Below are 23,208 nucleotides of genomic sequence, written 5' to 3' on the forward strand. Positions count from 1 at the left end.
CCATTTCCTGAAGCATTTCTCACCATATGAGTGGACTTGCTTCACTCCCCTGCTCTCAACACTTCGTTTTTTTGGTGCCATACAATTTGCATTTGTCACAATATTCTTCAGGTCATTGTTCAGTTCTCTCAGTGCTCCAATGATAGTGCTTTGAAACAAGATTAATGTTGCCAAGAGCTCTCAGCAACTGGCACAGAACCTCTCACATAGTAGGTACTCAAATTCTAAATGCTCTAATGGACTGCAAAGTAATTAAATGGCACAGACTGTTCATGAGCTCATGTCTTAGTGGCTTAATGCTGAGTATGCAAAGGCTGGAAAGTCTGTCTGCATTCCAGGGCCAGAATTATATTTATGAGGACATGTGGAGGGCAGAGCAGACAGGAACATTACAGTCCAAAAAGACGGGAAGAGAAGACCATTTTTAACCTTAAAGTGTATATAGGTCCCCAGAAGATTTGGGAAAAAAATAATTGGGAGAAAGGTCAGTTCTATGCTTGACAATACAAATTGCTGATTGGGTGCTCCGAACTTAAGCATCCTGAACTACTGGATGACTGCTGCATGCTGCTGGTACCAAATGTTCTCTTTGAATGTGTGGAAGGAGTCATGCATTCCTAGGAGAAGGGAAGAAAATCCTTTAGGTGGGGACCTATGGTCCCTATTCCCTTCCCTGCCTCCTCCTTGCCATTTCTCACTCTAATTATGCAACAAATAGGTGAAATGTTGTCGAAGTTGCCTCTTCATTAGATCTGTTCTATTTCCCCTTTAGAAGTTGCACTTACCTCTCAGTTTTTCTGTAACATCTACCTGATTTTGGTTTTTAGCCTTAAAAAGAATGGAAGAAAAACAAAAGGAACAAGGCTGTTGATCTTGCGCTTCCTAGGCAAGCGCTCTGCCACTGAGCCAAATCCCCAACCCCGATATGTCTCATTAGTAAAGGTACTTGCTGCTAAGCTAGAGGACCTGATTAGTTCCACAGGTCCAGAATGGGGAAAGAAAAGAAGTGGCAAGGGACTCCCACAAACCATCCTCCAATCTCCATATATATTCCATATATTCTCTGTGTGTGGCACACAGAGAATCATACAAAGACACAGACATAAACATACAAACACACACACAAATAAATGTAATACATTATGAAATCAAACAACATAAAAATAGCATTGTGTAATTTTGAGTAGATGACAGAACCGAGCCTTTTGTCAAATGTCTGGCGATTTAGAATTAGCAACATGATACCTCTGAAGCAACCTATCAGTTAATTAAGGCCATAGGTCTTGTTAATGATTGGCTCAAGAGCTAAGCCAATGAGCTTTGCTAAGGTATAGAAAGTATTTAAGAAAGAAATATGAGTGCATCTGAGCCAATAGGATTCAAAAGGAAGCTATTCCAGTTATTTCTTAGAAAATGTGGGTTTTTAAAAACACATTCACTGGGAATTCCCAGAAAGAATTATCTCTAGACATGGCAAAAGGGGCCTTTGCTCATTTTATTGTTCTTTGTTGCATTGTACCTCACAACAGATTTTACAGACTGAAATTTTGTAAGCATCCCAACTTCAGCAAGTCGAATAGGGTAATTTACTCTAGCATGAGCTTCTTTCCTATCTCAGTGTCACAATTCTCAGAATATTGAAGATCTTTCATTATTATCATATTTGTACAGTGACCTATGATTAGTCATGTGTGATATTACACTTGGGATAATTTAGGAGAACCAAAGCCTGTGCCCATAATAAGAAAAACTATTGACTATGTTCAGTGACTAAAGGCCAGCTCTTTTCCCATCTGTCTCCATCTCCAGTCTCTGAGATACATTATATAGAAATTAGGGCAATGAATACCCATCTAATGGGATTTAGGTGTGGTGATTCACAACTATAATCCCAGGACTTTAAAAATTGCTGCAGGAGAGCCCCCATGAGTAAAAGGTTTACCTAGGATACATCATTGAGTTCCAAGCCTTTGTAGAGTGCAAAGTGCGACCCTGCTACAAATCAACCAACCAACGAAAACCAATTCCTGTAAACAAAAACAACTAAAACAAACCAATACCACTTACTTGACTTTTGTTGAAAGAAAAAGGGGAAGTCTCAGGTCTTTCACTTAACAATAAAAGCTATAAAATAAAGTAATCTCAGGGAAGAAGGCCTGTGGAAAGAGAGGGCCCAAATCTCAGCCCTTTAACACCATGCAGTTAACAGAATTGTGCATGAAACGCAACAATTATCAATGGAAATGATAAGAGGCTATTCCAGTAAGTATGTTGAGCAGGAAGTGAAAGAGCTTTACTCCTGGTGTGGAGTATGTTAAGTGGGGTGTATGGATTCATAAGTCAGAAGCCAGAATGTAATAGAGAACAAGGTCTACGCCTCTTCAGCTCTAGGAAGAGAGAAGAAAGGTAAGATAGAAATTGGAGAAAAAAACTACAGACGTTAGTTTAGAAGGTATAAGGAAGAAAGGCGTCTACAAGGTTTACAGGGGTTGGGTGAAACAGTGAGCCCTGAATTAGAAGACACAGCAATGTTTCAGAAGCTCCAGGTCTGACAACTGATGGTGACGCTGTGCTATAAGAAAGCCTTTAACTCAGACACAGCAGTCTTACCTGGAAAAAGATGTCATCTAGAAGTCCCATCATTACGAAGGATAAGCTAATACCTGTCTGCAACACTTCAAATCACAATCCTGAGAAAGGCTAATGCTGCTTTGAAGCCAATACTTACCACTCTAATAGTCTCAAAGCCCTCAAGAAAGACGCACTTTCCCTGTGCTTTGCAAATGGAACAACTGAGCCTGTGACGTATCATATCTCTTCTTTCTATGTCCACTGAAGAAAATTTTAGTTTTTTTGGAGGGCCTGGGGGGTAGGGGAAAAGGGAGAAGAGGAGGCACAAAGTACTGTGATGTGGTCTCGGCTGACCTTTAAATCATGGCAATCTTTGTTTCTGAATCTGAAGAGCTGGGATTATAGCTATGACTCACAGTCAGTATTACCAAAAACATTTTAAGCTCGATGTTAAGAATTGCTTCTTAGAAAAGTAAACCTTTTAAAATATTACGTCTATTGACAATGTACCTGATCACATAAAAGCTTTGAGGAAATGGTCAGTGAGATTGATTTTTTTATCCTGAAAACACAACATCCATTCTGCAGTTCATGGATCAAAAAATGATTTCAAATGTCAGACCTTATTATTTAAGAATAACATGGTCGAGTCAGAAGACTAAGTGAGAGAAAATTTGTTTAGCAGGTTCAATGACCAGCACTCAGAGAAAAAGGAAAAACATTTTATGAAGTTAGAGTCCCTACACATAGGGATTCGACTTGTGAGCCTGGAAAGGGCGCTCAAAACCTGGAAAGGATTCTTCATCTAGATGTCGTTAAGAATGTTTGTGACTCCTCGAATTAAGTATTAAAAACAGGAGTTAGAGGAAGAGGATTACAACTCTTATGAGTGACCTTGAAGGGTTCGAGACTGTGGGAGAGAAAGGAATTTTGGACTTTCTTAAAACAGTAAGAGAACCTGAAGTGAAATAACCATAAAGGAGTGACAGGATCTCTCTGGACACCAGGCTTTCTTTCTCATGGTAGGTTTTGATGAGAATATGTTCCAGGGGAAGATGCAGTGGACACCATTGCCATAATATGAAGGGTGTACAAAGGTTGCATAAACTTCACTGAGAAAGCAGCAGTAGGCTTTTGAGAGGATTGGTTTTTGTTTAGGAAGAAGGTGCACCCAAGATAACATATTAGAAGAGTATCAGATGCTATAGGGAAGTCACTGATAAATGGAATTGTCAATCAGTGCCAGATGCCTGCACTGTTTTTAGGAGCTGTCACATTCACCAGAGGCTCCAGGAGCCAGCATTCTATCGTCATCTGTGATCAAGACATTTACTACCAAAGGATTCCGGATCCTGAAGACTCTGGAGATCATGTGCATTTAAAGCAAAACATCACCGTTCAGTTGCAATGTATGCTACTTTTAGGTGCTATTGCACATGTAATAGACTATAATAATGAATTGATATATCTTACGTGTACATCAGCAAACAAAAGACACCACATGACTTTATTGCGGTAATCATGTATGTAGTAGTTTGAGACTGATCCAGCAACATCTCTTGAGATATATAGATTCTGTTGTTAATGTTGTTTTGTTTGATTCAGGGTCTCATGTAGTTCACACTAGACTTGAACTCATTATTTAGCAGAGGATGACTTTAAAATCCTGATTCTCCTGTGTATACCTCCCAAGGGTGGGATTACATATAGCCCTGTGCTTGGAGTCTTAATTATGACTAAGAGTCATTGACTTGCCACAAAGGAAGTGGACTGGCAATGAACATTCCATGCATAGTGTCTAAGGGACACAATGAAAAGAACCAGAACTGCCAGTGAATTCACTATGTGTTGTTAGTGTGAGTTGGTCTCTTATTAGAACTTCCTGTGCCTTAAATGATCATAAATACTGAATTCCAACCAAAAGAAGTTCATGTCTGATTTCAAATACCCAACTAGCTCACAAAGCAATAAATGTTTGCTTACTATTAGGCAGTTTTAAATTTTTATGTATTTATTATTTTATTGTATGTTTTATGGCAGGGTCTTGCTATGTATGCTGTAATGGCCTCAATGTCCTAATCCTACTTCTATGTCATACTCATTGGAAACATGACTGCCATGTTTGTTTCTAAATTGTCTTATTTTGATGAGTGACTAAAATGTCTCTATCACAGAAAGAGCTTTATTCATTTGGTTAACAATATTAATCTAGTATAGACCATAGTAGGGGCAGAGAAAGCTGCCAGACAATGAATGGTAGACACATTTGCAGAGTTCTATGAGTGTTGGGAGGGACATCAACAGGCTATGGGAGGAGCGGGTAGGGGAGAAAGATCAGATCTCATCTCTGAACAGAGGAGACAGAAGAAGGAGGCAGAGGAGCAACCTGGAGAATATTTTGGAAGGTAAGAAAGTCTTTGTATTTGTAAATTCAATGTGCTTAAAGGGAGCAAGCAGGGCAGGAGAGAGGCAAACATACAGCTTACAGAGGTATGCTGGACACTGTGGGCTTCATTCAAAGCCTTGAAACTCCAAGTACAAGCACTGGATGCAAAGAGCAGAACAGAAACACTGCTCTTCTCATTCACTTTCAGTTATTTTAAAAGTCTGTGTTTGGGTTGAGGAATTAATGTTAATAACAGTATCCCTTTATGTACCCTAGGGAAGGCTACCATTTTCTTATCAAGTCAGGTGGATAAAGTTTCATGATCTTAAAAATTTCTGAGTATTGTAGAGTATTCAAAATAAACACTTCACCTCAGAGCATGCAAATAGAGCAAGCCATTAAGCATTCTCAGTTTACAAAGTTACTATTGGTGTCAGAGCAAAGGCTTCCTTTCAGGATTTATCGAGCACTGCATATATCAGGTGATTGAAATACAACATCTTCTTCACTCACTTGAGTTCTGCACATGGGGTGTACTACTTGGTATCTCAGTTGATTTTGTAGAACTGTGCCCACAGTGTTGCATTAAAGACACCCCTTTAGGAAATGGATTCCTATTAGTCCAAATTCCTCTTAGATTGTACTTGCTGTGCTACCTGAGTCATGCGACAATGTAAGATCTTTAAGCTTCAGTGACTTTTTGTAGAATGGAGATTCATATTACTTCTATGTGTGGAGCCTGCTTTCAGAATTAAATGAAATAATAATAATGACTATGTTACCTAAACACAATAAGCACTGAGAAATATTAACATTTCATTATTAGTTGTCATTGTTACTGATCTATGTATGATACAGGTAGAATTATCAAATATGAATCCACTTGGAGCAGGGATGTAATTAGAGTCACCAGACATCTGATCTTTTCCCCTCAGCTGCACTTGGGAAGTGTATCACAAATGCTATCATAGGTCATCAGCATCCTGAAATTCAAGGCTCAAAAGACACTTAGTTGGTACATAAAAGAAGATGTACACACACACACACACACACACACACACACACACACACACACACAGAGCAAATCTGGACTATCTTTATGTTAAAAATCTGCTGGCCCAAAGGCAGTAAAACTATGTCATTGGGAGAACTAAAGTCTGAATATGAACTCTGTCTGAAGTTAGGAGACCTGCTTTCTAGTTTAAACTTGTCATGTATAAGGTATTGATTCAGAACAAATTTTGTGTCATTCCATGATTTTATCTTCTCATTAGTAAACTGGGCATGGTTATGTCTTTTTTTGCCTACCCCAAGGCATTGTTAGTGTGATTAAATTAAAGAAAATACTTGGAAAAGTCTAAAGAGCTTAATCAAGTCCTTAATAAATTCTTTCAGTCATATTTTTGAATACTCATCCTTTTTGTAGGAAAAGGATGTTGCTTTAAAGTAAAAAGAAGAGAAGGTAGACTTTTTGAATATTTCAGAGAAGGGACAGATTCTACTGTGGTGCTAGCTTATGGGAGCCTGTGCTGCAGCATGGGCTTTTGGGAAAGTTCGGTGCATTATGTCATCAAATGGGATAGTTGGACTTCTCCTTACTTTCAGGTCAATAGCTATTTCTGGGCATGGCAGGGAGTAGGAGGGAGAAATCCTGATCAGGAGACTGACAGGCCATACTGGGCTAACACCTAAAATGAGGAGACAAAATATGTGAAGTTTTCAGAAGCTTAGAATGTGATGTCTCCACCCAGGGCCACAGGTAGAACTAGTTTTGTCTTAATGGGTGACAGCAAAAGCCCAGCTATTCTCCATTTAAATACAGTGATTTAAATCCTAAGAATGGGCTTTGTGGTCTACTGTTACTAAGGCAACAAGAGGTAGGATGTAAAGTTCACCATAAGGGAGGGGTTCACCCTCAATCTTGTTAATCCATGTAACATCTTTACAGTAGCTTGTATTGCTTTATTTATTATGCATTGATTGGTATTCATTTCTATTTTCCTTCTTTCCTATCTTGTTTCTTCCCAGAGAAGAGCCAAGAGCCTAAGCACACTTTCCCTGTCACTCTGGGCTTTCTCATTGTTCCTCCGAAGCTACCCCTTGCACTCTGCAGCTGCTGGCTACCTTCCATTGCCAAACACATGGTATTCTCTCTTTATCTCCCCTCTGGCAGCTGCCAAGATGGACAGCTTGCCTGCCTCTTTGTTTTCTGTCAAACTAATGAAATTGCCCAGGAGCTTCCATTTTAGTTGTTTTAAAATTCTTTTATTAACAAAACTAAGGAGCCTCCCTCCCCCCACACACACCAAAGAGACCTCAGTTTCTCCAGTAACGAAGAAGCATAAGATTCAGTAGAGCTCGGTGCAGATGGATCTGGAGAACATGCTATAGAGAAGACAAAGCGTGAGCTTATTTTAGATAGATGCTTTTTCAGGGAGATGAGGTGGCAGGGATGGTACAGAGACAAAGGATAAAACGTGCATAAGACACCAAGCTCCCTGAATGAATCTGATGGCACCATGGCAGACAGGTGTATTGTGGTGTTATCACAGACTTTCAGCTGTGTAACTTGTTGGGATCTTGCTACTTGATAACTTGTGGGCCTGTGATTATATCACCTACGTCACAGGTATCCTTATACCTGCAGATGTCATGGCCTGCAGTACGAAACCCCGAGTATGCTTTCCTCTCTGCTTTCGCCAAATACTATTTCTACATCCATCCGTGTTGCCTCGCCACAGTAAGCTAAGGGTTCTAACTGAGCAACCACTGTGGCTGATTGCATCATTCCTGCCTCACAGCCGAACAGAAGGTTTCAGTTTTCACTGCCTTCTAGGCTACTTAACTCTCCCTAGCAGAACTGTTCAGATGAAGAAGTCCAACTGTTAGGATAATCTTGTTGATGTAAGACATCTGTATATGACTTCATGACATCTGGCACTGTTTGGATTATAAGGAATCCAGAGCTCTGTGTTCTCTAAATACACCATGTGACAGCTCAGGAAACATTTGCTCATTGTGACAGTAACAAAATTCCCAAACCAGGTGAAATAAAGGAAGGTATTTTATATATATATATACACACATATATACACACACATATATATACATACATGTATATTTATAATTTAATATATATATATAATTTAATATATAACTATATATTTTAAAGCTATTATATATAATATTATATATACATATTTTTTAATGTGCTGTATGTGTAGAAGTGAAGTAATATAATGGTATTTCACATAATTCCAAATCATTTATGTGTTAGGTATACATTATAGATGGAGGGTTGAAAATTACATTTGTCAAAAGGAATGTGCAAACATGTAACAAGGGACATCTACATGCTAAGTATCATGCTGGACAATGAGACTAAAGTGATGAAATAGCTCTTTAGGCAGGTAACATGAAGACACATGGTAAAATGTGATTAGTGCAGCATCATCTCTCCTTCGAGACCACTCCATAGGGCCGCAACAAGGTCTGGTGCTCTGCCACTCAGTAATCATAACTGGAAGGCACATGACCTGGAGAGATCAGTATGTTTCCTCTTGGGAGTTTTCTACTAACTCACTTATAGATAATGTTCTTTCCACCTGGTTCGCTAAGGCAAGACCATAGCACCCTGAATGTCATGTAGGTAGTCATCTTACCCACCACAAAGAAAATGGAGAAGAAAGAAGGGCTGGGAAGGAAGGGAAGGCTAGAGAAAGCCAGAGAGGAAGAGAGGGAAAGAAGAGAGAGAACACCCATTACATCATTAGACCCTTTAATACCTTCACATCTTTCTAAAAATTCATTTAATGGACACCAAATGTGTAGTGCCACAGCTATACCCTAAAGCGTTAACAGAGCAGAGCTGAGCAGAGAGAATACAAACCCACATTTTCATTTTAAACATTCAGTTGTATAGTGACTGAGAAAATAGAAATTAGGGTTTACTCTACTAAGGGTCAGTCTTTGCAAAACTAATATAGTGCTTATCTACAAATGTTTATAGCATCCTCTTTTAAAATAAATGAGGCATATATTCTCTGAATAAGATGTTTAATATTAGGAACACACACACACACACACACACACACACACAGGCTTGTACACGTGAGTACACACACAAGAAAATTCTGAGTAATAAGCCTGAGAAAGAAAAAGCTACCTGACATTAAAATGAATATATAAGCACATAATGGAATATTATACATGACTAAAAAATGATGATCTATAAATATTTCACAGGATGCCAATCTTACTGTCAAATGCAAAGCGATGGGATCTCAGCAAGGAAACACAGAAAACATTAAGTCAATTCACTAAGTAGCATAAAAAGAATTGAATTATGTCACTTTGAATTTTATGGTAAAATACTAAAGAAAGGAAAGGTAGTGGTCCTGTAAAAGGATAGAAATGGTGTTGAGAAAAGAGTTGTTTTTGCGACTAGTTGTATTTGGAGCAGCAGGTAACAGTGTGGGCATTAGACTGGATTAACCAATTGGATTATATCACGCATGCGTGCTGTATTTCCCAGTCAAAAACAGAAAGCAAAACAATGCATTGTGGTAAGCAAATGATTTCAGCTAAGGGTTGCAAGACATATTCGAGATAGAAAGCCTATTGTGGTGATTTAACACAAAAATGATCACCAATGGCGATGGCTCAGTAGGCAGAAGAGCTTGTTACACAAACATTACACCCCAAGTTTGTACAAGCACCCAGGTAAGCAGCACAGCAGGGGCTGCCTCTGGGCTTGGAACACCACTGCTGTGGAGGTGGAGGCCTGAGGCTTCCTGGCTGTACCCTAGCTCCAGGCTTAATGAATGACAATGGAGTCTACCCAATGTCCTTCTCCAATCTCAGCCTGTGCATGCACAGTAATGCACATTTTAACACACATGTGAGTGTACGCCACACTCGTGTGAACACTCACAATGCAAAATTGAAAAAATAATTACAGAGAAAAAAAGCAGATATATTTGAAAAGAAGGAGAAAAGCATTCTCTCAATTTTTATAGCTACAAATAATTTGAGAAAAACTTACAAGTAATATAAGGAATAATTAAGCATTACCTTCAATGAAGAAACATTAATTTCCTTTTAAAAGTATAATGGGATAATGACAGGTTTTATCATCACCATGTTTAATGGGAAACTGAAAGCTTGTCTAACTATGCTAAAAAAAAAAAAAAAAAAGAAAGAAAGAAACCTAAAACGAGGTGTACTAAAACCTTAAGAGAATGGGAGAGTGGATATTCTTCTTTTCTAGAGGATGATACAAAACATTTCCTCAGAAAAGTCAATCAACAAAGTCAGAGTATTGCTTCTATTTTATTGTTGGATAAATGATATAATACAAAACAAATAATGGTTCTGTTTTATATCAAAATTAGTCAGTGTAGAAAGGTAATTTCAATAGTAACACAAAGTATAAAACATGTATTAATTTTTGTTATCTCCTACAAAGAATACAGATGATCTGAAAGAAAAGAATAGAATATATTGTGCTCTTAATTGGTATGAGCAGATATCATTTCAGTTTCCGGAAAACAATAAATTCTACGAAGTCAAATCAACATTTCATTTGGATAATTCTAGAACTCACATTGTGGGAATTTGAATGAAAAATATCTCCCATAGGCTCAGGTTTTTGAATACTTTGTCTTTGGTTGGTGATATTGTTTGGGAATGTGACTGATTTTCTTACTTGAGTCGATTATTCCATATCTTAATACCTGATAGGCAGTTATTGATCCTGTAGTTTTTCCTTCCTGGTTGTCCATAAGGACCACCAGAAGCTATGTGCTTGCCATTCACAATGCCAGTAGTATAACTTTGCGGTTCTACCTCAATTCTGTGAGCTTGTGTTAAAACTTATAGGAGATCTTGATATTCTGACTCTTCCATAAAATACCATATTAGCCTATTACCTTGATGATATTACACTTATTAGACCAAGTGAACATAGGGAGACAACTACTCTGGATTTAATAAAGACCATGAGTATCAAAGGGTGAGAATTAAATGTAATGAAAATTCTCTGTCTCAATGAACATCCTAAGAGTCCAGTGATATGGAACATACAGAGATATTCCTTCTAGGATGAATTGTAAGTTGATGGACTTGGCCCCTCACACCACCAAGAAGACTATTGCTTATTGAAATAGTATGCCCTGATTATTCAGTGTCTTGGTTACTCTACTTGATGGCAAAGTTAGAAATGAAAGAGAAAATCTTTTTTTTTTCATTTTTTTTCCTTCTTTTTTTTTATTTTTTTTATTTTTTTTTATTTTTTTTATTTTTTATTATCTTGAGTATTTCTTATATACATTTCAAGTGTTATTCCCTTTCCCGGTTTCCGGACAGACATCACCCTCCCCCCTCCCCTTCCTTGTGGGTGTTCCCCTCCCAAACCTCCCCCCATTGCCACCCTCCCCGCATAGTCTAGTTCACTGGGGGTTCAGTCTTAGCAGGACCCAGGGCTTCCCCTTCCACTGGTGCTCTTACTAGGATATTCATTGCTACCTATGGGGACAGAGTCCAGGGTCAGTCCATGTATAGTCTTTAGGTAGTGGCTTAGTCCCTGGAAGCTCTGGTTGCTTGACATTGTTGTACTTTTGGGGTCTCGAGCACCTTCAAGCTCTTCCAGTTCTTTCTCTGATTCCTTCAACGGGGGACCTATTCTCAGTTCAGTGGTTTGCTGCTGGCATTCGCCTCTGTATTTGCTGTATTCTGGCTGTGTCTCTCAGGAGCGATCTACATCCGGCTCCTGTCGGTCTGCACTTCTTTGCTTCATCCATCTTGTCTAATTGGGTGGCTGTATATGTATGGGCCACCTGTGGGGCAGGCTCTGAATGGGTGTTCCTTCAGTCTCTGTTTTAATCTTTGCCTCTCCCTTCCCTGCCAAGGGTATTCTTTTTCCTCATTTAAAGAAGGAGTGAAGCATTCACATTTTGATCATCCGTCTTGAGTTTCCTTTGTTCTAGGGATCTAGGGTAATTCAAGCATTTGGGCTAATAGCCACTTATCAATGAGTGCATACCATGTATGTCTTTCTGTGAGTGGGTTAGCTCACTCAGGATGATATTTTCCAGTTCCAACCATTTGCCTACGAATTTCATAAACTCGTTGTTTTTGATAGCTGAGTAATATTCCATTGTGTAGATGTACCACATTTTCTGTATCCATTCCTCCGTTGAAGGGCATCTGGGTTCTTTCCAGTTTCTGGCTATTATAAATAAGGCTGCGATGAACATAGTGGAGCACGTGTCTCTTTTATATGTTGAGGCATCTTTTGGGTATATGCCCAAGAGAGGTATGGCTGGATCCTCAGGCAGTTCAATGTCCAATTTTCTGAGGAACCTCCAGACTGATTTCCAGAATGGTTTTACCAGTCTGCAATCCCACCAACAATGGAGGAGTGTTCCTCTTTCGAAAGAGAAAATCTTAATGACAGCTATGGAAAAGGACCGTTGAAACAATAATCAAAAAGAAAATCATTAAAGCAAAGATAGAATATTTTACAAAAGAAGTTTTTAATAATTTTTATTTATTATTATATATTGTATGACATATATAACATGTAATACAAAATAAGGTGTAATATATTACACAAATATGAATATATCATATAATTATTATATAAAATGTTATATGTGAATTTATATATAAATAGTATGTAAAAATAAAATATGTAAATGCAATATATATCTATATACAATTATTTACTATAGATTTAATGGGGAAAATTACAGTCAACGTATTGGAAGAAAAATTTAATTTTCAGTAAAAATGGCAAGAGATTTATGTTAGATTGTTATGAAATCTTTATAATGGGCAACAACAACAATAAAAACAAAACCACATCATGTCAATTAAAAGTCAAGACACAATGTTCATAGCAGCCTTATTTATAATAGCTAAAAGCTGGAAAGCACTCAAATGTCCTTCAACAGAGGAATGGAGACAGAAATTGTGGTACATTTACACAATGGAGTACTACTTAACTATTAAAACAATGACTTCATGAAATTCCTAGGCAAATGGATGGAACTAGAAAATATCATCCTGAGTGAGGTAATCTAGTCACAAAAGAACACACATGGTATGCACTCACTGATAAGTGGATATTAGCCGAAAAGCTCAGAATACCCAAGATATAAATCACAGACCACATGAAACTCAAGAAGAAGGAAGACCAAAGTGTGGATGCTTCAGTCCTTTTACTAGGGGGAACAAAATATTCACAGGAGAAAATATGGAGATAAAGTGTGGAGTGGAGACTGAAAGAAAAAGACTGCCCCACCTGAGGATCCATTCCATATACAGATAGCAAACCCAGACAATATTGCGGATGCCAAGAAGTGCATGCTGACAGGAGCCTGATATAGCTGTCACCTGAGAAGCTTTGCCAGAACCTTACTGATACACATGAGCATGCTTGTAGCTAACCATTGGACTGAGCACAGGGACCCCAAGGAGGAATTAGAGAAAGCACTGAAGGAGCTGAAGGGGTTTGCAACCACATAGGAAGGAAAACAATATCAACCAACCAGACCCCTCCCCCCCAGAGTTCCCAGAGACTAACAAAGAGTCCCATGAAGGGACCCATGGCTCCAGCCAAATATGTAACAGAGGATGGCATTGTCTGGTATCAATAGGAGAGGCTTTTGGTTCTGTGAAGGCTTGCCCAGTTTAGGGGAATGCCAGGGTGTTGAGGTGGGAGTGGGTGGGTGGGAGTGGGAGCACCTTCACAGAAGCAGGGAGAGGGGAGGGGGTTGGGAGAGATGGGGAAAGGAATAACATTGGAAATGTAAATACATACAATATCCAATAAACATAAATAAATAAACAAAAAGATCAAGACACAGACAAAGAGAACTGAGTAATTGGAGGGGATCTGTTCTTTTCATTACATTATCCCTGCTAAAACCACAGGAACCAATGACTTGATGTCCAAATGCATGGAGAGAGATGGGAAGCCAAACACTGCTATAACTTTCACTCACTGCATTTACAAAATGTTAAAAGCAGGACCATTAGGCTGTTGAAGACCTCATCAAACTCTTCAGGTCTTCTGATGGCTGCAGCTATTCTGGGGTACAATCTAGTAGGGCATTTGTGAATTCAGATTGTTTTCAGACTATGACAATCAATTTCAGTCCTGGAACAGATTTCAGAGGTGTTCTCACTCAAACACAAAGGGGTTCCATAGATGTTCATTAGATGGTTATTTATCTTAGTGAAGAGTTAGATGTTAAGGAAGTTAATGTGGAATTTCATGCTGTAGCATACTGTAAATCAGACAGAGGTAACACATAGTGGTCTCAATGATATTTAAACACATTTCTAAGGAAAGGCAAGATGAAATAGAAAGCATGAGAATGTTTTGCATGAAGATACATGGGCAGCATATAATGCAATGATTGCAAAGTAGGGAGAGATTTGGCAATAGAAAGTGGGAGGAAAAGGGAATAACTAAGTGGTTGGGAGACTGAAACCAATGCATAATGATGGTGGGACACCAGACTGAGGATCCCAGTGAAATTAGACCTTTGCCTTTGAGGTCTTGGAAAGGAATTATCATCAGTGAGAAAATCAAGAGCAACATGGACCAAGACATTGTATCCAACTAGTAATAGCAGAAATGCTATAGACATCTACTTTGGGATCTATTAAAATATGACATGTGGGGAGTTATTACCATAATGAGGCTTTAGAAAAAATTAGCACATATTAATAAAGTAGAAGACACTAGAAACTCAAGAGATATAGAAATTGGACTAGGAGTAGACATTCTGTCCTTCAGTCTCAAACTGAAAGGGATCTATTGTGGCCATGTGTTGTTTTTGATTAGAAATTCTAAGCTCATTTATAATTTCAAGCATTAGGAAGGAACTTGATAATGAACATTCTTGTTAATTCTCTAGACTATGGTGTCACAGACATATTGGCATGAATTACTTACTTGAAAAAGCAGCAGAAGCCTTATCATCTGTACATCCACGATAGCACCATGGCTGTCCTGAACAGTGGAGCTGAGAATAGCATCTTTCAGAAACATTTGGTTCTGGATAATCCCTGCACATTTGAAGATGAATAACCAAAGGAAAAAAAGGTGACTGGGGAGATAACTCAATTGGCAACTTGCTTGCTGTGTAACCATGGAGACTTGACTTTGTATCCTTAGGATCCAAGAAGAAGTCAGCAAGCATGACCCCAGAGCTGAAGGAGACGCAGTAGGGGTGAAGATGTCAGGCTACCTGTGGCTTACTGGCAAGTTTGTCTTGCTGAATCTAATCAGCGAGCTTAAGATTCATTGACAGGCTAGAAGGTTGACAGTGATAGCGGTGGGCACTTGACATTGACCTCCGGCATACACACACATGGAAGGCGTGTGTACATACATGTGCACAAATATGCACGTACACCCTGCACACTGCAACACAGCCCCAAAGCCCCTGCCTCCACCAAATAATGAAAAGAAACTTGTGAACAAACCAAAAACAAAAAACAAAAAAGAAAAAAGAAAGAAAAGGAAAGAAAAAAGAAAAATGAGAAAAGAAAAAAGAAAGGTGAAGCAAAATTTCCTTTCAAGAAAAGAGTTCATTAGATGGAAGATTGTGAAAGATCAGCCACCTATCTAAACATTATTTATTCAAGGAAGCAGAAGATAGTCATTGATAAAAGATTATCAAATAGGCTGCGAGAAAGAATTTCTGCAAAGCAGTTGTGCCTGCAAATGTTGATTGACTGACTGAACCTTCAGTGATGTTGAGAGGGTGGAATGTTGCCAGTACAGACACTAATTACTGTTTATTTTGGGTTATCTTTAGTTTCTTATAGCATCCCCGGGTTGGTGCTAACATTCCATGACTAACAGATACAGTCAAACCTTGCAGATAAAAACTTTCAGGAATGTATTAAATTTACAAACCCTCATTCCACTAATTGCTGGGTTAAGGCTGCATATAGAAGTGTTCTCTCTGTGTTATTACAACGTCCCTGATGTTTCCATCACTGTATTTGAAAAGGGCCTTCATTTCTAACCCTCTTTGCTCTGTTAGTGTAAAAACTTCATGAAACTGCTTCTGAGTAGGACCATGGAATTTGTGGAAACCTACATTTGTGTTCCTGAGTCATGGTCCCTCTTACTTACCTTCAGAATAAACCCTCTCTTACCACTTTTGAAGTGAGAACTGTGTTTTCATATCAATAAGATAAACACACAAATCCTACTAAACAGAGCAGATAACCACGAAAAAGCAATAGGCTATCCAAAACAAGAACAAAGCAAAGAGAAGAGCTGTCTTTTTAAAAATCCCCACTAAAAGAAACTAAAAGTACAATAACTAATTAGAAAGCCTTCTTTAGAAATAATAAAGTTGGCGTCATAGAAATTTAAATCAGTTAAAGAAAACAAAACAAAACAAAAAAAAACCCTGCAGAATCATTCAAAGTGAACTTTAAAAACAAGAAGCACAGGTTCAGTCTAAAATTTCCTATTGTTTCTGATTAGGTCGAACAAAGGAAAAATAGAACAAAGGAGAGGACTTGTCAGTGCGACAGTGAAAACAACCACCCCCTCACCCACCCCCACCCAGAACAAGAAGAAAGCCTGGAGAGCACTGGATGAAGCCTACACCATCGCTGGGCAAAGCAGACTTGTGTCCTTGGAGTGGTTTTGCTTAGAAGGGTTTCAAAGCACCTAGCCACAGGAGAAATTGTCTTCAAAGGTGCCAGTTTCCATTCCTTTGGGATTTTCCAAGTTAAGAAGGCAGTGTGTTCTCAAATCAGTGCAATCTCACCAAACATTTTAGCTCAAGCAGTTCATAACTGGACTAGGTGTTATCTAGAAAGATGTAAGGAAAGCTTTATTAGCTATAAATAAGCTTAACAGTGTGTCTTTAGAGGAAATCATTAGTCAATGACATAGTTCAGCTGATTAATATAAGGATAAATCATCCACAAGTGAGAAAAGAAAAGCGGAGCCAGGCCTTTTCTACCCTCTGACTGTCAGCATGGTGTACTCAGGGGGCTCTGGCTTCAGAGACGATATCTCCGCTTCAAACCTGCCTTCTGTCATGGCTTTAAGGGCAGTCGTTCTTCCAGACACTCTGAAAGGGGTGACAATGATTAGGAATTGAATATGTGTAAGTGTTTAGGCCAATGTCTGGTCCAGAGCAGGGGTTCAGCGATATGCACGCTCTGTAATTATTTGTTTAGAGTTGAGCAAAAACTGTAGAAAAGTTTCCTCTCTATACAATTTTCTTAGGCCAATAATCCAGGATAATCCTTCTAATGAGATGACAGACAAAGTGAAATCAAACAGCAATAATATATGTATATATATACATATATATATAACAATTCCATATTTATTAGTACATGTAATAATTTTGTGTTTTCTCATTTTACCCTCACATAATTTAAGCAGTAAATCCTATCATTTCCTTTTTTCCAGATAATAAAACTAAGAGCAAAGAAATAATGCCCGCCAAAAGTCACAGGGCTCGCAAGTGTTAGGGCGGGGATTTGAATACTGTCCTCTGTTAATTCAGTACTAGTCCATTGAAGTTAATCATTTCTGCTACATGAAATTTGATGTAATCTCCTGTAGAATCTCAGAAAGAATAAATTTCTGAATGATAAACACAAATAGAATCTACTAAAGAGGCTCTCAACCCTCAAGGACTTAACTCCAGAGAAGCTTTGCACCCTCCCGGTCTTGCTACTCATTTATTCTTTTTTCTTCAAATATCCTTACAAAACTAAAATTGCATAAAGTAGTATGTAGTTCCATAGTAGGTTTGAGGGAAAAGGGGTATTTCAATACCCCACAGTGAAACAATTTAACCCAGAGACATTTCCTAGGGCACCAACTCACCTTGTGACCACGGGATTGGACACAGCCTCTGTGAGCATGCCTGTCTTACTTTTTTTCTCTATTGCTGTGATAAACAGCATGACCCGAAGCAAAATGGGTGTAGAACAGGCTTTATTTGGCCTACACCTTCCAGCGACTCTCCATCATGAAATGAAGTCAGCGTAAGAACTCAAGGTAGGAACTTAGAGGCAGGAATTAAATCCAAAGCCATAGAGGAACGCCTCTTGTGGGCTTGCGTGAGAGATCTATAAAACAAACATGCCTCCAACCTGTAAGTCTCACTGGCCCAAAGACAGATAACTTCCCAGAATGCTGGGGGCTGTTGTTCATGTAAGATAGCAAGCCACATGTTTTCAAGCCCCATCTACCCAGGAAGTGCTTGATCACACATGGGCTGAATGTATGTGGGCAGGAAGTATGTAAGGAGGTATGCTTGTGTCTGACTGGATGGAGGTGGGAAGTATGTAGCCTTGTGGGGTTTGCCTTTGTAAGGAACTAATTAATGTAATTTGTGGCCGTTATTTAGGAATCTGGGTGTGGGCCTGGCCAGTGTCCATCATCCTGCTCATCATTTAATAAAGCCGGCATCAGATTTGGCTACAAAAATTGTGGTAGTAGTTTTATTCTTACTTAGAGGGACTTTTAGAGGAGCTTTTATATCAATCATTATTCAAGAAAATACACCACAGACTTATAAACATGCTAATCTAGTGAAAACATTTTCCTTTCAAGGGTCCTGCTTCCCAGAGGACCTTTGTGTCAAGTTGACAAAAAAATCAATCTATACAACTTCCTACTCTGTTATTTGTATTCTTCACACACCTGTCTCTATGAGCAGATACAGTGCCTGATGTTCAATAAACGTATGAGGAATGGCGATTGTAACTTTAGCTAGGGACCTAGCGATACTATTTCATACAAAGTTTATCTGTGGCCATGTTAGACACCAGTATTATGTGAATGAATGGTAAATACAATTGTAGTAGAGAAATGGTTAGATCATCTCTTTTAAATAATTTCCTCCCTAAGTAGTGAAGATGGTGACATTTAAATGAAATCATGTATGTTGCTTATCTTAGAATATATTTAAAATTAAGAAGAGTTAATGTACAAGAAGAAAATGAAGGCAGGAAGGCAGGCAAGAAGAAAGGAAGTAAAGAAGGAAGGAAGGAGGCACAGGGGAAAGAAAGGAAAGAATGGAGGAAGAGAGCAAATGAGATGAAAATGAGTGGCCAGAACTCATGGTCAGTCATTAAAGAATGATAACTTGCATTTCCTCACAAAACTTCAGGGATGCAAAGGAGTTCCCTTTTCTGAATAAGAATCTGATGACTGGCTATGTCAGTACATGCCCTTGTTCATAGCATGTGGATGGAGGCAGAAGGTTTGGGAATTAAAGACCAGCCTTGTTGTGCGTATGAGACCATGTGTCAACACTCCTTTCCTGACAAGTCAAAAAGAAAGAAACTGAGCCTCAGACGAGTTGGAAACTTCCCAGCAATTTTGTCAACCAACATGAGAATTTGGTTTTGCTCTATTTGTGTGTTTCCCAGGCTCCTTCAATGACAGAAAATCCAGTATCCCCTGTCCTGAAGGGAGAAATAAACGTAGTTACACAAATGGTAACACTGCTGAACTTTGTAACTATGTTCATACTGCGGTTCACTCCTTTTCCATACATCAGTTTTTAGAGAACTGTCATGGAGTTGCACATGAAATGTAAGCTTCTGCTTTCATCAGCACCCATACTGCTATAGATGTACTACTTCTAGAGAGAAAAATCATCTGCATATCTGAGATATACTGCTAGGATGTGTGTGTGTGTGCACGCGCGCGCATGTGCATGTGTGTGTGTGTGTGTGTGTGTGTGTGTGTGTGTGTGTGTGTGTGTGTGTGTATGTCCTGACTCAAGCTAAGGAAATTGTATTTTTATACATATTTAAAATTAGGGTTTGACCCTAGCACTAATTCCTGGGAATTTTTGGGTCTGTTGTTTTCTTGAGATCAGAGGGGGCTATTCCAGGACAGCACCTGTTGCCGTCCGTTGCAGGAGCAGCCGTCTCTCTTCCCTGGATTATGTGGATTGACTGTGGGTACTGTGTACATTTTTAATACCTTTTAGCTTTTGGTTACTTTATACAATGTATCACTATGTTATGAATTCACATGAAGGAATAAATTTCTGAGTGATAACCACAGATAGAATCTACTAAAGAGATTCACAACCCTCAAGGACTTAACCCCAGAGAAGCTCTGCATCCTTCTGGTCATGCTCCTCATTTCTGAAATCGTCACTGAATGTCAAGGTAGTGCACAGAGCTTTAGAGAAGACTCTGAATGTCATTCATTGGAATCCACTGAGGTTTCCATCTTTCTTCTTGTGCTTATATTTGTGGGGATTTTAGATTACAGATTCTGGTGGAGTTGAAAACCTGAACTTTGGAAACAAACCCACACGTGCCATTCGTTCATTGTTTATTGCTTCTTAAAGGTTAACAGAAGTTCAGTTGGCCATGTTCAAGGGTGCGTTAGATGAATCTAAAGCCCTCCAAATTCAAAAGATTAATTTTCAGAGTTAGTGTTAGGTGATTTGAATGCTTGTTTGACTAATGACTATTCTGAAAAATTCCAAGGTTCTCTCAAGTATTCTGAAAGAACTGGAGAATAAATCTGTGAGATATTAGTATGTTATACAAATCTATTAGAAAATGACATTAGATTTCTAGAAATTTTATAAACATTCTCAAGGACTTTAAAGTTATACCAGAAAATTCTTCAGGGATAAAATGAGTGTTAAGTATTCCTAAACTACAGGATTTTTTTCCATTAGAGAAAATGACTCTGCCATTCCATTAAGGAAAGAATGAACCACAAAATCTGAAATATTTGTAGCTCCAAATCTTTACCTCGAGTTACAGGTTAAACCTCCTGAGAACAATTTTCATGCTTACTATAGCTGTTTGTCAAATGCAATCTTAGGGGACCCAGGATGTGGACTTATGAATCATGCAGGACAAAGTATAGCTACAACAGGAAAGAAAAGAAACTGTGAACTGACAACATGAATATTTCCTAGCCAAAATTCCACCTCATAGTTTTGTAAGAGGACAATGGATATAAAACTGACAATGACATCAGCCTCAGAATGATGAGTGTGGGCCTCCCTGGAGTCAGAGCTCTGAGACCCCCACATCTTTGAGCAACATGCTAAATCTTTTGCCTCCAGCAACTTGCTAATGGAATTTCCTTCCCTTTTGTTTTCTAGTGCTCAGTGATTTCTGGACACTGTTCTATCAGGTTACTGACCACCTGACTCAGTCTGGTTCCTTAATGAACACCCTATCCTCTGCTGGATACCACATTGCTTTAGAAACAGAAACGAAGTCAACATCATTAAACTTATTCCTGACAATAACGGGAGTATAATTTGAGAACAGTTTTTAATTTTGGGGAAACACACATACACACACACACACACACACACACACACACACACACACACACACAGAGTCAAAATGGAAAACATGCTAGAGTGTCCAAAATTATTCCAAGTCTAGACGTTAGGGATAAGGCTTAAAGAACAGTACTAGCTTTATTTGTTTTGCGATATTCTATGATTCATGTTTGTTGGAACTTTAGAAATAGAGAATTATCATTAAGATTAAATCCACTTTATATATGTCCATGTATGCATATATTCTAGGAAGTTTCTGCAATAGCAGGGCTCAATATGACATTTTCATAGGTCCTTAGTGCCTGGAGAGATGGCTCAGCACTGACTGCTCTTCCAGAGGTCCTGAGTTCAAAGGTTCTTAGTATTACTTATTCCTCTACATACTGCCTGCTCTGCACCTACATCCTATCTCATCTCAGTTAACCCTTTCTGTTACATTACTTTCCTTACCATGTGCATTCTGTCCCCCCCTTTTTTTTCTTTTTTTCGGAGTTGGGGACCGAACCCAGGGCCTTGCGCTTGCTAGGCAAGCGCTCTACCACTGAGCTAAATCCCCAACCCCCTGTCCCCTTTTTATAACGTTGAATATGTCTAAGACTGCAGTTGAAGGAGAAAAGCCATCCATAGTTTTATCCAGTGTGAGCTATACTAATGAGTAGCCTGACACTATACTCACCAGTTCAGCGGTGGCATGGATGCTATAGGAGTAAATAGGCACTTACTGGTTTAATTTAAGGCCTGTTCTATATGACTGAACTTATGTTTAGGATCATTATTAGGTTCAATAGCTGGCTAGATCATAGGCCCCATGGAAAAAATATAGTACTCTTACTACATTTAAATTCCTTTAAATGGCCAAAATATAAAATATTCTCTAAGCTCTTATCTCTATATTCATAGATTAGTGTATCTTTCAACCTTCATGAGAGATTTTTTTTTAACAATAAATGGCTGGTACCAGAGACATCATGTACAGTTGGTTACCATGCAGAGTCTTCAAAACATTCATATAAAACCCCTCCTCCCAAGGCTCAGGGATAACCATGGAAGAGAGTTAGAAAGATTTTATCAGTCAATTTTTGTGCAACAAAAAATATTTACCGAGTACAATGGGATCATAGCACGAATTCACAGTGGCTGCGGTTGAGTATACAAGACATGAACAGTATCAAGCCATTCAAAAAAATCCATCATGGAACTGGGAGGGGCATATAAACTAAACCCACTGACTGGAGCTATTGGCAACTGATGTCTGTTGAGTGGCCTAGCCAATGGAAGGCTACTCATGCTCCAGTAGGTGGCCCATGTAGAGACAGACAGGACTGTGTGGACTCAGTGTATTTAAAATGTGGTACATAAATTCATGAGGATAATGTGATCAGGGACGTAGGGGATGATTTGAAGAAAAATGAGAATGAAAGATGTATTTTTATTAAAACTTATCATACACAGGTATAAAATACTTAAACATAAATAAGAGAAATATAAATGAGAACAATAGTTTCTATCTTTGAAGTCAAGTTGAAGAAGAAAGTTAAAAATCATTTCTTGCACCATGATGGATCTCTGAGGCTGAAGCCAGCCTAGTCTGCAAAGTGAGTTCCAGAACAGTAAGGACTACACAGAGAAATCCTGCCTTGAAAAACAACCATAGCATAACAAAGCAAAACATAAAAAAATATCCAAAATCCAGTCATGTGTTACCACATGACTTACTCTTTTAGTTTGAATTCTTTTTGACTGAAATAATTTATGATAACCCAGAGTTTACATTCATATGGAAAAATTCATGCCAATTTTCTCTATAAACAAAATGGTTAGAAAAACTTAGGGTTAAGTAGTAGAGACACCATAATTATGTACTTTTGAAAGTTCTTTTGTCTCCTCAGAAGTTCTCTGAAACTGGAGTGA

General features: G+C 38.6%; 1 protein-coding gene and 1 pseudogene across 44 annotated transcripts in view; one reads left to right on the forward strand and one right to left on the reverse strand.

Annotated features, from left to right (window-relative positions):
• Window positions 1–23,208, reverse strand: part of Ptprd (protein tyrosine phosphatase, receptor type, D) — a 2,322,278-nt gene that overhangs the window by 580,276 nt on the left and 1,718,794 nt on the right. The gene's annotated exons all lie outside the window — the stretch shown is intronic.
• Window positions 18,102–23,208, forward strand: part of Cog5-ps1 (component of oligomeric golgi complex 5, pseudogene 1) — a 172,215-nt pseudogene continuing 167,108 nt past the window's right edge.

This window comes from Rattus norvegicus, chromosome 5, assembly GCF_036323735.1.
Source record: "Rattus norvegicus strain BN/NHsdMcwi chromosome 5, GRCr8, whole genome shotgun sequence".
NCBI lineage: Eukaryota > Metazoa > Chordata > Mammalia > Rodentia > Muridae > Rattus > Rattus norvegicus.